At 35.6% G+C, this 14,384-nt stretch overlaps 1 long non-coding RNA gene across 3 annotated transcripts in view; it reads right to left on the bottom strand.

Annotated features, from left to right (window-relative positions):
* Window positions 1–4,851, bottom strand: part of LOC146762580 (uncharacterized) — a 35,576-nt gene extending 30,725 nt beyond the window's left edge. For all 3 annotated transcript variants that reach the window (XR_014946113.1, XR_014946115.1, XR_014946114.1), the window contains exon 1: window positions 1–4,851. This exon is cut by the window's left edge and continues 1,461 nt beyond it. This is a non-coding gene — a long non-coding RNA (uncharacterized LOC146762580).
* Window positions 4,852–14,384: the final 9,533 nt, after the last annotated feature.

Raw genomic sequence — 14,384 nt, forward strand, 5'->3', positions numbered from 1 at the left:
ATACTACATAGGTCGCTCTGAAAGTAATGCCTTCTCTTTATTTCCATGGAAACTGCAATAGATGCAAAGAGCACAGCAACACTAGTTAATAGAGCATATTCTCAGCTACAGTACACTCTTTTAAAATGCATTTACCACCATTAGCTGTAAATTTTCATCAGTGTTTAACAAGAGCCTGCACACTCTGCTCATAATAATCTACACCTGCAGAGGTGACTCACTGTTACTGCTGCTAGTTCTGAAACACATCCCCTCACTATGTTCACATTCACTGTTTGATCACCATAAACATTTAGCAAGCATTGATTAATATCAATGGGTACAATTTTTTTCAGCAAGGAGGAATTCATTTCCACTCCTTTTATTACTACGCACTACCATGTCAGATGCCATTCTGTCAGACTGCCATCTGTCACACACAACAAATAGAGTACTAGAGGGAAGGTTCAGCCTCTATGACCACACCACCAATGTCTACCTCTGGCTTTGTGAGCCAGCCTCATAAAATAAGAGACATTACTTTCAGCTCAGTGCTCCTATATGTGGCTACATAAAAACCCCTGATTATATATAAAACCCTTATTAAATTCTTATTTTGGGCAGAGTCCATCAGATATTTTATTAGTTTTCTCACAAGTGTTTTGAATGTCAGATAATAACAAGAAATGCATTTGTATGTGATAAGTTTTCTGATTTGTTGTCTCCTTCTTTTCAGTTCTGTAGTGGTGTTACAGCAGAAATGCAGTAAGAATATATGTTGTGCAAAACTGATGAATGTATCTGTAAACTGTTGTTTTCTAACCGATGAAAAGTAGAAAAAAAAAGATATACTGAACATATTAAATGTGTTTTTAAAAGTACAGAGGGTTGGATCCATAAAATTTCCCAGTTATTACAATGTTTACATTTTTCTTCTGTTGCAGAAAGCCTAAAAGATAAAATCCAGCAGTACCATCAATTACTGTCAGATTTTATCCTGTAAAATTATCCAGATTTTCTAACTTTCATCATCACAAATATATAAATGGAAGATTTTATTTGTGTAGAAAAGGAAGTTAAATTTAAGGCTGAAATATTGTGTCCTTAGTACAAGAAATACTGTGTCCTTAAGAAGACTTAAGGCTATCCTACTCGTATCTGGACTAACATTATAGAAGAGAAAGCAATTGGAATATTTTATAGTGTTTGTATCACATCCTTATACTATGGCACACAATAAACATTTCTATTGTGCTAACTATAGTAGCATAGCTGTAGCATAACTGTAATCTCCAGCTGCCTCATATGAGGTTTTTTACTTTTATTGCAAAAGTCAAGTTTCATATTTGTCCTTGATTCTAAGCCTCTCTGTACTTTTGTTCTCCCTCCCTATCACCACTTGCTATGTTCTCTGACAGGACAAAGCATACAGTATCTTTGAACTTTTGTTTTTGTGGGAAAACAGAATATTCTGGAAAATCTTTCCATCAACCCTGTAAGCATCTTCTTTTCATATCCTTTTCCCCTCTAGACAAGACTTTTTCCACTCTCCTCACACTATGAGTAAGGTGAGATAGGAGTAATGTGGTTGAAGCAACACAGATCATTCTAGATTGTTGTATAGGAAAAGAGGACTTCTGCTGTCATACTAACACTTGAAATTTCATGCATGTTTCTTAAATAGATACACAGATCTCTTTATGTAGACATTCACATAAACAATTCTTCTATGTGGATTAATACATTCTCCCTAACATATACAGTTTACATACAGGTAGGAACTTAGGACTGCAAGGAAGGACAAATGTTCTGTAAATGGGTAATTAATATATCATTTCCTACTAACATATAATTTAAATTAAGTCAGGGGAATATTTACGCTTCAGTTTTTTTACATACGTAAGTATATATATGCCTCAGCTATACACCTAGACACTAAATAGCAGTTAGGTGCCTAACTCTTATTGAATTTCAATACGGGTTAGGCATGTCTGAGCCTTTGCAAATTTCCTCCATATAGAAACTTAGATTTTTAACTATGGCACATGCTTTCCCTTAGCAGCATTAGGAAGCACCATTATAATTAGAAACTTGCAATGAAATCTTAATGAGAAACATGAGATAATACATCATAATCTAATATAATGATACCTATTAGAATGTTAGAGCTCAGCTCATCAGTAGTATACTTATGAATACTTATCTTCATTTTTATGGAATTTTTGTAATTTAATGGATAGGTGTAATCACTGAGAAGACTGAAAGAAATACCTGATTGCAGACTGACCCTGGAGCAAATCATGATATAATTCATATTTCAGGCTGGACGGGACTAGTTTACAATGGGAGAGTAAGACTTTTTAATTTCAGTAGTTATGGTTGTATAATGAGATAATAAAGCAATTCTTGCAATTCCTGTTGTTTAACGATAACAGCAGCAATAAGAATAGGCAACAGATTTCTGGGTAGGAATTCAGACTGAAGGACCTAATCAGTACACTCCACCTTCATTTTTTTGTGTCCAATAGCAGCAACTCATGCCTTGTAGATGACATTTCCAGCACTGATTTGGAAAGATATTGCATATATATTGATCAAAGATTTTTTCTTTTTGAATTATAGATCAGAGACAATAGAATGATAAATAATACAGGAAGAATAAGCTTGGTCAGAAAGTTGTTACAGAAAGGAATTCCATAAACACAACACGATATGCTTTCACATCTCTCTGAAACATATTTTCATGGTATTCCTAGGGATTAATCTTTTCAGAGCACTCACTTATTTGCACAATTGCTTTCAGGAGTCTTTTGACAAAATTCATAAGGCACTGGCAATTGCAGATAGCTGCCATGAGTTTTTTAATGCACTAATAACCCTTCATACCGCTAAATATTCAGAAAATATGATTTCAGTAGCCTTCTGTGAATGAAATAATGGTCTAGCAATATAGCAAACAACAGCCGAAAATACAAAAATGTTGATTTTCAACATTAATATATTTAATTGTGATTTATCATTTTATTCTTAAAGCCTTTTTCAGATTTCGCTTCCTTTCCCTTTCCCTTTCCCTTTTCCTTTCCCTTTCCCTTTTCCTTTTCCTTTTCCTTTTCCTTTTCCTTTTCCTTTTCCTTTTCCTTTTCCTTTTCCTTTTCCTTTTCCTTTTCCTTTTCCTTTCCTTTTACTTTTCCTTTCCCTTTTCTTTTTCTTCAACTATTCCTTATTTCTTTACCTTTTATCCTTTTCATTTTCCCTTTCTTTATTATTCTTTCTTCTTGACACTCTTCTTACATTTATTTTTATAAAGGTGCTTTGGGAGGAGAGAACACTATTAGCAGCCTGAGATTTTCACAGTGAAGAATTGCTGGTAATGAATGTATTTTATATAATGTTTTTACATTAAAGAAAATAAGCTGAAGCATGAAAGCATGGCTTAGGCCAAATGCTAATTTCCTTTTTAAAGCTGCTTCTTTGGTTTACATTATGTTAGGAAAACTGATGCTATTTTCTCCAGACAGGTCTGAGGTCCCTCTTTACTTCTCTGTTCTTTGAAACTTCTTGTCACTGTTTCTGTGGGTCAATTAGCTCAGACAATTTGAAAATACATGTACAGGGTGTCAGTGTAGCATAATTAACTACTGGTTAATAAATACACAGAAGATAGACTGGATGAAGAAGCTACTAGGCTAAGCATAAACAAGCTCTCCAGGATGTATGAAATACTTGATGAGTGTCTGTTGACTGATCAGTCATTAGTCAAGGGTCAGCTTATGTTGCTACGTGGAGATCCTTGATAATGCTGAGTTACTGCCTTTTGATTCTTTCTTTTTTGAATGCCATCCCAAGGGGGTTATACTTTTTCACATCAGCATTTTTCCTTTTGAAAGTCTGAACTACTATTACCTTTTCAGCAATGGTAATTCTGGGCTTTTCCTTTTATAGTTTTGTATGTCTTTAACTCACATGCAATCTCTTACCTAAAAATAAAATAAATATATATCCATAAAAGTGGGCCAAGACGAAGTGCAATGCTGCACCAAATCCAGCATGGATTTTTGGCCTCTTACACATGGTATCACAGATAGCTGAGTCTGTAGGAATCTCTTCCTTGGCCTTTTCTTGCCCCAGAAGACTGTCCCCTGCTCTGTCTGGGAACAAATTCCTTACCACATTCAGCCACTGCTTCTGTTCTAGAAATGACTGCCCTAATTGCTCCAAAGCTTCTGGAGCCACAGCAGCAATGATTAACTCTTGTACAATTTGAGCCTTTAAACAGCATCTTAACTATATCTCTTAGGGAAATAGATAATATTTCTGAAAGCCTATTTTGTTCTCTTGAGCCTGAAAATCAGTGCTGGAGGTGTGTACTCTTCTGCAGCATTTCAGCATTTCCCTGTCTCTGTTGATAGCGTATGCTGTTTTTAACACTGTATTTGGAAAAGACCTCACATAGGGCAAATACATAAAATTCATCTGTTAGAGGAAATTGTTGGGTTTAGAACTTTAAGATGTTATCCTCCTCTCTTGTCTTTCCAATTCAATATTCCCATGGTAATGCTGTACAAATAGAATAAATAAATAAATATGTAAACAGTTGCATAGGTCTTAACATAACACACACTTCTAGTAGCAGATTGTCTCTGTCACAAAACTTATTTTACCCTAGTATATATGTTAAAATAGATTGTAAATTGGAACAGAATAAAAAGAGGCTGCACTGCAAATGTCATCATGTTTGAGAAAACAGTAAAAGTATTGTTAAGGATGACAATTTCACCATGAAGAATTTGTCTTTTTCTTTAAGAAAGAATATATTTCAGGCTACAATAAAAGTTGAGTAAAAGCTTCACTCAGTTGCTGGATAATATTGCAAGATATGATGTTTCTTAAATAAAAATAATAATAATAATAAGTAAAAAATAAAAAAAATAAAAAAAAAAAATAAAATATGATAAAATAAACTGACTAAAACGGAAAAAGGATAGTACAAATGCCAAACTTTCATTCATAATGTAAGAGACTCAGCCAGTGGTCACTGATGTAAAATATTGTACCTGTGGTTTGCGCTTTGCCTAAACACTCATGCACTGCCTGGAGACATTTTGTACCTGCCTAGCTATCTCTCTGTCTTGTGCCTAAGAATGAGTGAAGTGGTGTGAAATTCTGTGTGCTAAAAAAAGCAATGACTGTACTTATGCTCCAGCATGATCAGAAATTATGAATCCGTTCCAAAAACAGTATAATGTAACTTGCTTACTAGTAGCCTCATTTAACTTCCATGTAGTTCAGCATGAATGATGGATCCAAGTTGAAGGAGGGAAGATTTAGGTTGGATGTTAGGGGGGAGTTCTTTACTAGGAGAGTGGTTAGGCCCTGGAACAGGCTGCCCAGGGAGATTGTGGATGCCCCGTTCTTGGAGGTGTTCAAGGCCAGGTTGGACAAGGCCCTGGGCAACTTGATCTAGTAAATGTGTATGTTTTGTTGCCCTGCCAGGCAGGGGGGTTGCAACTACATGATCCTTGAGGTCCCTTCCAACCCGGGTCATTTTGTGATTCTGTGATTCTCTGTAATGTTTCTTCTCACCTCCTGGGCCCAGTACAAACTCAGAAATATTGCACAGTATTGTTTTTTTAACAGATTCTTCAGTGTCTAGATGCATAACAGAGAAAAATGTGGCTATAAACTGAGTAGAAGTCCCAAAGACAGATCTAGAAAGCCGGGTCAGTTATTGATAATTGTGTAAGCATAGCTGCCTGGAGTTCAGCATTTAAGATGAGCTTGCTTCCTTTCCACCAAAAAAGTTCTCCTTTTTCTACAATTATGTAGGTAGCTTGTTGTTCAAAGGGAAATTTTCACCACATGTTTCATCTTTTCTCCCGGTTTCTAAGACTGAATGAAACAGATGCTTCACTCTCTTAGTCATAAGATCCATCAATAGTGAGTTCTAAGTGTAGTGAAAATATATTCAGACTAATTATTTCTATTTGATAGCAACTATGTAATGAAAAGTATGAATGAAAAGCAAAAAACCAAAATCATTAGCCTACTAATAAATGATCTTTAAAACATTGGTTGTTTAGGGTCTAGATTAGTCTATGTTAGATCTTTTAAATGCACTGCTGTGAATCCATTCTCCATTTTATCAATCTTTAAAAGAATCTTTGTTCTGAACTACTAAGAATAATTTAAGATCAGGCACAAACACAATAAGACAACATGTCTAAAGCCACGTTATATAAAGCCACGTTTATATCAAAATTACACAACTGCTGATTATGAACTGGACTTCTTCCTAAAATTTTTAGTGATATATATAATAAAGATTCTATTGTGGGAAGTCCTCTTAAAGTGTGTTTCCTGGCATGCATATTTATCTAATTTCTGCTACTTACTCCCTCAAAATCTGGATTTTCCTAGCAACTGACTTCCATTACTTCCTAGAACAAAATGCTTAACAGATAAATTTATGGAATTCTTGTTATATTGTAGTTGATAGAACTATTTATATTTGTAAAACTGTTTGCTATCATTTGGCTAAGAAAGTTATTTTTTCCATAGAGACTCATATGTGACTTGTGATGAGGATAGTGTTGATAGCACACCAGTGTTTTGGTTGTTGCTGAACAGTGCCTTCACTAAGCTAAAGAGTTTTCCGCTACTCTAGGTGCACCACGAGCTAGGAGGGGACACAGCTGGTACAATTGATCCAAACTGGCCAAAGGAATAACTCACATCATACTACGTCATGCTTAACAATAAAAACTGAAGTAAAAAGAAGAGGATCAGGGATGCATGTAGAGTGATAGTTTTATTTCCAAGAAACTGTTGGGAAGAGATGAGATCTGCTTTCCTGGGAGTGGGTGAACACAGGCCTGTCAATGGAAAGTAGTAAATTAATTCCCTTTTTTGCTCTGCTTGCACACACAGCTTTTGCTTTACTGAGTAATCTTAACTCACTGTGAGAACCCATTGTTTTCTGGCTCAAAGCTTGCTTCCTGAGGTATTTCTTGTAATAAGACTCTCACTGATTCATGGAGAAGGCAAGTGATTGGTGCTACGGTGTGATGATCACCATCACTTTGTGGACATCTGAAAGTACCTTCCTTCAGAGCTGTTTGCCTCCAGAAGAGTGTGCTCAGGAGTGTTTACTGGCACAAGATATGGACTGTAACTAAACAACTCCAGCTTGGTATGGGAAAACTAGGGAATAATACCATCATGTCTTGTGAAAATCAGGATGCAGGTGGGTGTCCCTGCTCCCTCTTATCTGCTGCCATGGCCTGGCAGATGGGAACAACGGAATTTCTGCTGAGATTCCAGAGCCAGAAGCTGCCACTCCAATGTGAGCTGACTCAACCACTTTGGACTTGAGCTGACACTCCAAAGAAAGTTGATTCAACCACTTCAGACTTATAAATAAGTTTGTATTGCCATTGGAAATCATCACTGTGGTCACCATCATCGTCAAGAGAACAACAATGCCTGATGACCCACCACTACTGAAGATCAATGACTGAACTACAAACCACACTGGATCCATAGTGGTGACTATCTACCTCTTGCTTCCTACTAAGACTCTTTGCTTCTATTTCCTATCTTTACTTTTGCCTGTCTTCCCCTCCCCATCATCACAAATCATAATAGTGTCCATCCTCCCCTTCCACATTTCCCTGATTAAGATTGTTAATAAACTCATTGGACCAACATTTGAAATGTTTCTTAATCTCATGCCAGATATACATATACCAAAGAACTTCCTATCTCTCCTATAAACTGGAGAGAGGAACCCATGAGTTCTTGCACTTTTACCTTTCTGATTATCTCCCATATCCCATCTGGGGAAAGTGAGCAAGCAGCTGTGTAGTGTTTAGCTGCCTGCCAGGATTACCACACAGCACTGTTCTATTCATGCACAGAATAACAGATATTACAGTGATGTGGGGTTTTATTGCTGTTGTTGTTTTTGTTTTTTTAACTATGCATTTAACCACCTAAAACTAAACCCTTGAAAGAAACACAAGCAGAATCTTAGTCATTCAAGCAACTGAGTGAAGATTCTCATTCAAAAATTAATGAACTATGAGAGAAAAATGTCCTCTTATGGCTTGTGATATTTTCCACCTAGCAATTAAATCCATTTTAATCTCAGCTAATCATTTATAAGTATCTAGGATCTCTAAGCTGCATTTTTCATGAGCTTTATAGAATTACTAGCTAAGATTCTTGATAGAGTCCGCATTAGATTTATGCAGGGCAAAATTCATATTCCAGTATGATGACATATTTCAATGTCTTTTAGTAAAGTCAGTGTTTAAGATATAGTTTGGATAGCTAGTTTATTCTCTTGTTGTTTTTTTGTTTGTTTTGTTGTTGTTGTTTCTTTTCTTTTTTTAATAAATGACAGAAAATGGGTAAGAAAACAAAGTAAATAATGTGTGGAGAAAGACAGTAAACACTTAGAAAATCATCATAGAAATTACATTTTAAATAACTTCCCTGTGAAAAAGTTTTCATGAATGTTGCTGTTTTTCTTGTACAACTTCAGATAGTAATGCCAAAAACAATGATCCTGAGGAGAGAAAATGAATACCCAGGAATGCTAGCCACTAAGAAGTTAACATATCTAGGACTAAATCAATGTTCAAGTTAAGCAATCAGCTAACCTATATTTCCTCCAAAAGAGAACATAAGCTAAGTAATGTTCACCTTAATTCATGTATTTTTAAAACTATGTAGCCATCATTTCTAGTGCTTAGTAACAGTATGTTATACATACTTCAGTATGGTCCTTCTGAAGTCTTTTGTATCTGTACTGACCATGCCTGACTGGTCTTTCATCAAACTTTCAGTCCCCGGATCCCCAAGTAATTTTTGTTGTCTTCTGTTGCACATCCTTTTATCTGCCTTTTGATTGTCCTTTCACTAATGTTGCGACCTATACCATATGCAGTGTTTCAGATTAAAACTTATCATTGTGTTAGTCCCTGAAAAACATCTGTTATTCATGTTCTGCTTCTAAGAGGAAAATTTGCCTTTTTCTCTGCAAGGGATAACTGAAACTTGGGAGAGCTATAAAAAGAGTATATACCTCTTGTATCAAGTAGAAATTGGATCGGAGGATCCTTTATGTGGCAACATAAAGATGGCTTTTCATACAAGTTTTCCAGCAGTGTGTAGAGGAGAAAAACTACAAAGATTATCCTGATCATTATCTCTTGTTTTTGTTTGGACAAGTTAGTGATTCCTCACACTAATTCCTATGAAGATCCATAGCATCAAGCTATGTTTCAAGCAGAACATCTGGATATCAAATGGAGTTGATATCAAACAAAATAAAGAGGCTGTCAATACGGTGGAAAAGTTTTCATGCTTTCACTTAATAATGGGGATTTACTTTACAACAGGATATTAGGCAGCAAAAGGGGAGAGGAGAGGAGAGGAGAGGAGAGGAGAGGAGAGGAGAGGAGAGGAGAGGAGAGGAGAGGAGAGGAGAGGAGAGGAGAGGAGAGGAGAGGAGAGGAGAGGAGAGGAGAGGAGAGGAGAGGAGAGGAGAGGAGAGGAGAGGAGAGGAGAGGAGAGGAGAGGAGAGGAGAGGAGAGGAGAGGAGAGGAGAGGAGAGGAGAGGAGAGGAGAGGAGAGGAGAGGAGAGGAGAGGAGAGGAGAGGAGAGGAGAGGAGAGGAGAGGAAAGGAAAGGAGAGGAGAGGAGCTCGTATGATCGATCAACATGTCTGAGTGATATGCTACCAGATGGTGCTACAGTGAAATTTCTTGTTCCAGACAAAGATCTCCCTATGGCAATCACCACACAAAGCGATATTTATCTATGGTATACAGTCACTTAATTGGATGGTATGTTACTTCACTGATGGAACTAAGGATATTTTCATTTCCTTGACTCTTACTTCCAGAGCTTCATGGTCAGTCTGCTATGGCATGTTCAGGGGTGGCCCAGCAATAGTATTAGTGCCCACGTTCTTGAATAGCAGAAGTTTACAGTTCAAGAGCAAGTTAAGATTCTGTATTCTCTCTATAACAACTCATATTTCAGAAATTTACCTTCAAAAACATGTTTGTGATACGTGCACATAGTCACATTAATGTTTAATGAGTTGCAATTTTCCAGATATAGCTACATATTAGTAAATGATAAATAGGACTTTATATAAGTAACTAGTAAAATTTCATTCATTATGTGTTTGGAGTAATATGATTTGATTGTGCTCCATCATATCCCTGATACTATGTAAAGTAGAAGTTGATTTTTCTACTTTGCCAAGATTAACAAATAGTACTAAATATTGTTAGCATGCTAACCTACTATGCTAGGAAAGTTTATATACAAGTGTGCAAGAGCTATGGATACATGAGCTGGTAAAAATGTAATGTTGCATACTTCATAATAAATTGTAATTATGTTTTAATAGTCTTTTCTCATATTAACTTAAGAATTTGCATTTCTTTGATCATTATAAGATAATGTTTATTACTATGTTTATGAAAATTGCATAAATATTAGATGAACATGAAACTTGGAAAATGAAAACCAACAATATTTTTATCTTCTAATTGTGAATGGATCCAGATTGAATTAATGCATTTTTTGCTCAGGATTACTCAAAACACTGCAAGAAAATCATATTGTGCTTCTAAGCAAGAAAGAGTGGTAAGAATTACAGCTTGTTCTTCTCTACTGTCTAAGCAGAATAGTTCCTAGTTATTACTGCTGGAGACTACAAATCTTAACCATTATAGGAATAAACCAATGAATATACAAATAACAAATTAAGCTTAACTGATCTTGTTGTAATCTATTTTAAATGTTTCTTCTTCAGTGTTAAGTGCTCTGTTACAGGAAGGGGACACTATTTTAGATTTTGAAAGAAGTCTTATTTAGATCTATATACATATTTAAATACATATTATTCAAATCTTAATTACGAATTAATATGTTTGAATGGACATTTACCCCATAACACAATCATATATACCATATTCTTTTATTGTCTCATGGAAATCTAGGCAGATATAAACACCTGCATGTGCTGACTGGATGCTACATTGCCACAGAAAGACTTTGCTTTCTGTTGGTGTTATGTTCTACTAAGGGAGTAAAGCCATGTGAAACCTTCTTGCAAGAATTTTCAGAAACATGGGTTAATTCAGAACAAGGATATACTAGTGGCCATATTCAAAGACAAAGGGAATAAGCAGAACTGTGTCTGGAGTTCTGTTTTTGTTGCTGTTGTTTTCTTGTGTCTGAATTTGTTGTTTTTAGATGGGTCTACTTAAACTATAAATAATAAGCATTTCCATACTTAGACAGCACTTGTGTTGTATGTTAGGAGACAGTCTACACAGATATGTCTTAAATTCTGAATATCTACAGGTCTTTTCAAAGTCATTAAGGCACACCCATTGAAAGTCTGCTTTCAGGTGGAGACAAAACCACCCTTTTTCACAGTGGAGCACTGAAAACTTGCATGCTATTTAAACTCTTTATTCAAAGACACATATTTGTGCATGAACAAGTTAGTGCCCCATATCTTCTCAAAACATCCTTATCTTTCTCTTCTCAGTCTTCTATACATTAATAATGCCTGGACCTAGAATGGCACATATCCATACTTAAATTACAAATGATTACAAAGAAAATTTGTGCAACATATCTATTTCTATTTATTTTCTATGCTAATGAAAGGGGGTTGGCAGGACTTTCCTCAGATACTGGTTTGTAATATGCAATCAGTTCTCAAACATTCTTTCTACAGTAAACTTTGACTTGGCCTTGTAATAGCAAAGAGTAGTTGTTACACTCAAGTTATCATTTTATCTTAAAACTTTGGGTTTATACTGTTCAGTGCTCTTTTAGCTTACTAGATAGCAGTTTTGTGTGGTAGTAGGTGAAGGAAAATAAATCACTCCTCTTTTAAGCAGTTGTGGCGTGAATGAGATGGTGTCATAGAAGATATATGATCAGGCTACAGTAATTCTCTTAAAATACTTAATCACATCATTCTCAAGAGAAATTATGCAGCAGCAAATTGAATTAAACTTAAATTTTAAGTGTGATGGAAATGACTCCCAACAAAATGTAATGTTCAGGTATTTAACACATTTCATTCCTCTAACCCAAGATACTGTCTTAGTCATTTTAAAAATGATATTTAAATATAGTGAATAAAAGTCTATCTTCTAAATTATCTGTTCTATCTAACTGTAACCAATAGTAACAAAATATTTTACACAAAATGAAATAATCCTACAGGAAGTGAATGCAAGAAAATTTCTCATGCATAAATATTTGATGTTAATCTTGCATATTTAGAGATAGATTTAAAGTGTGAATCAGAAATCTTTATCATCCTTCTAAAGAAGCTGAAGATATGAAATATTAGAACTTGATGTACTTACTGTCAGAATATACAACTGCCATATCTACCTAGGGACAATGAGTACCCTTGCAAAGTTGATGTTAACTTGTTTTCAATCACGACATGAAAATGGTAAGGAAACAAATTCCCCTCAGATCTCTATGGAAACCTTTTATTTGACACACCGTGATCATCAGCGCATACTTCTTCCACTGTTTGCTGTTTCTAGTATCTGTAGAGCTAAATAATGATTCTTTTTTCTAGTCAATATCATCCTTCAATCAGGAATGAATGTCTTTCATGTACTCAGTGTACAACTACATGAAAGATATTCTAAAGTTCTGGAGATACTGGTTAGAAAGGGTATTCATTCAGTCAGTCAGTTTTAGTATTCATCAGTAAATGAGGGCGTATTCCATGCACTGGAATGTTTGACTGTACTTGCTGTATGAATATCTCAAAATGACAAATACCAATTAGTGATTTCTCCATCAGCTTCTTCCACAGAATCACAGAATTGTAGGAGTTGGAAGGGACCTCTAGAGAGCATCAAGTCCAACCCCCCTGACAAAGCAGGTTTCCTACACCACATCGCACAGGTAGGCGTCCAGGCGGGTTTTGAATATCTCCAGAGAAGGAGACTCCACCACCTCGCTGGGCAGCCTGTTCCAGTGCTCCGTCACCCTCACCGTAAAGAAGTTCTTGTGCACATTTGTGCAGAACTTCCTATGACCTTTTAGTCATTCCCATGGCTAAGAAAGTATTGTTTACAGAAAGTCAAGAATATAAAATTGTGAGAAACTATGATGACATACATAAAAAACATAGAATAGATTGATACTATTTCCAGATGGGCGGGGGAAGAAAGAGGTGTCAGTGGTCCACTAAATTTTCAGTAAACTGGTTTTCAGTCTCTGTAATCCTATGTGATAGCACAATGAGGATTAAACATAAAAAGTTTAATGCCTTCTAAAATCCAGTGCATCTGTTCAGGAGGGTAAAAAGTGTTCCAAACTGGTTTCACACACATGCGAAACAATGATGTCAACACTATGTACCTGGGCATGCAAGCAAAGCAAAGTCAGGAATTCATTCTCTGCTTCCCACTTTGCAGACAGATAGCTATTTTCAGGAAAGCAGGGTTTCATCGCACATGATGTTTTCTTGGAAAGATAAATGAATCATTCCAAACTTACTCTCTACTTTCATCTTTCCTCCTACTTTTTATTGTTGAGCACAGACTCATGAGGTATGGAACTTCCTTTTGGCAGACTGAATCAGCTGTCCTGGCTCTGTCTCCTCCCAGTTCCTGATGCACCTCCAGCTCCTTGCTGGCAGAACAGGATGAGCAGCAGAAAAAGCCTTGACTCTGCGTAAGCACTGCTCAGCAACAACTAAAACTTGTGTGCTATTAAAATTGTTTTCATCACATATCCAGAATAAAACAACATCTGTCACTATGAAGAAAGTAGACTTTATCAGTCAGAACCCCAACAATGAGACATGTCGATAGAGAAGAAAATAAAAATTGTTAATATGACTTATGAAATGAAAAAAAAAAAAAAAAAAAAAGAAAAAAAAAAAGAGCAGAATCATTACAATTTTCAGGAAAATGTTGCTACAGATGAAAATGTTCCTTTGTAATGTATGGTTTATTAAAACCTGAGTAGGAGAAGGACAGTATGAGAGTCATTTCTTCATAAATGAACAAATTAGTTTATCATGGAAAGAAAGTGTAATCTTGCAATACAAGGAGCTTCAGTTCATAATGTTGATGTGGTTCCTTCCCATTTGCATTGCCATGGGGAAATTATTTCAATTCATATCTGTGCCATCATAGGAAAAAAAAAAAAAAAAAAAGGAAAAAGAAAAGAAAAGAAAAGAAAAGAAAAGAAAAGAAAAGAAAAGAAAAGAAAAGAAAAGAAAAGAAAAGAAAAGAAAAGAAAAGAAAAGAAAAGAAAAGAAAAGAAAAGAAAAGAAAAGAAAAGAAAAGAAAAGAAGAGAAAAGAAGAGAAAAGAAAAGAAAAGAAAAG

Source organism: Coturnix japonica, chromosome 1, assembly GCF_054131305.1.
Source record: "Coturnix japonica strain WE chromosome 1, WE-NBRP24, whole genome shotgun sequence".
Classification (NCBI taxonomy): Eukaryota; Metazoa; Chordata; class Aves; order Galliformes; family Phasianidae; genus Coturnix; species Coturnix japonica.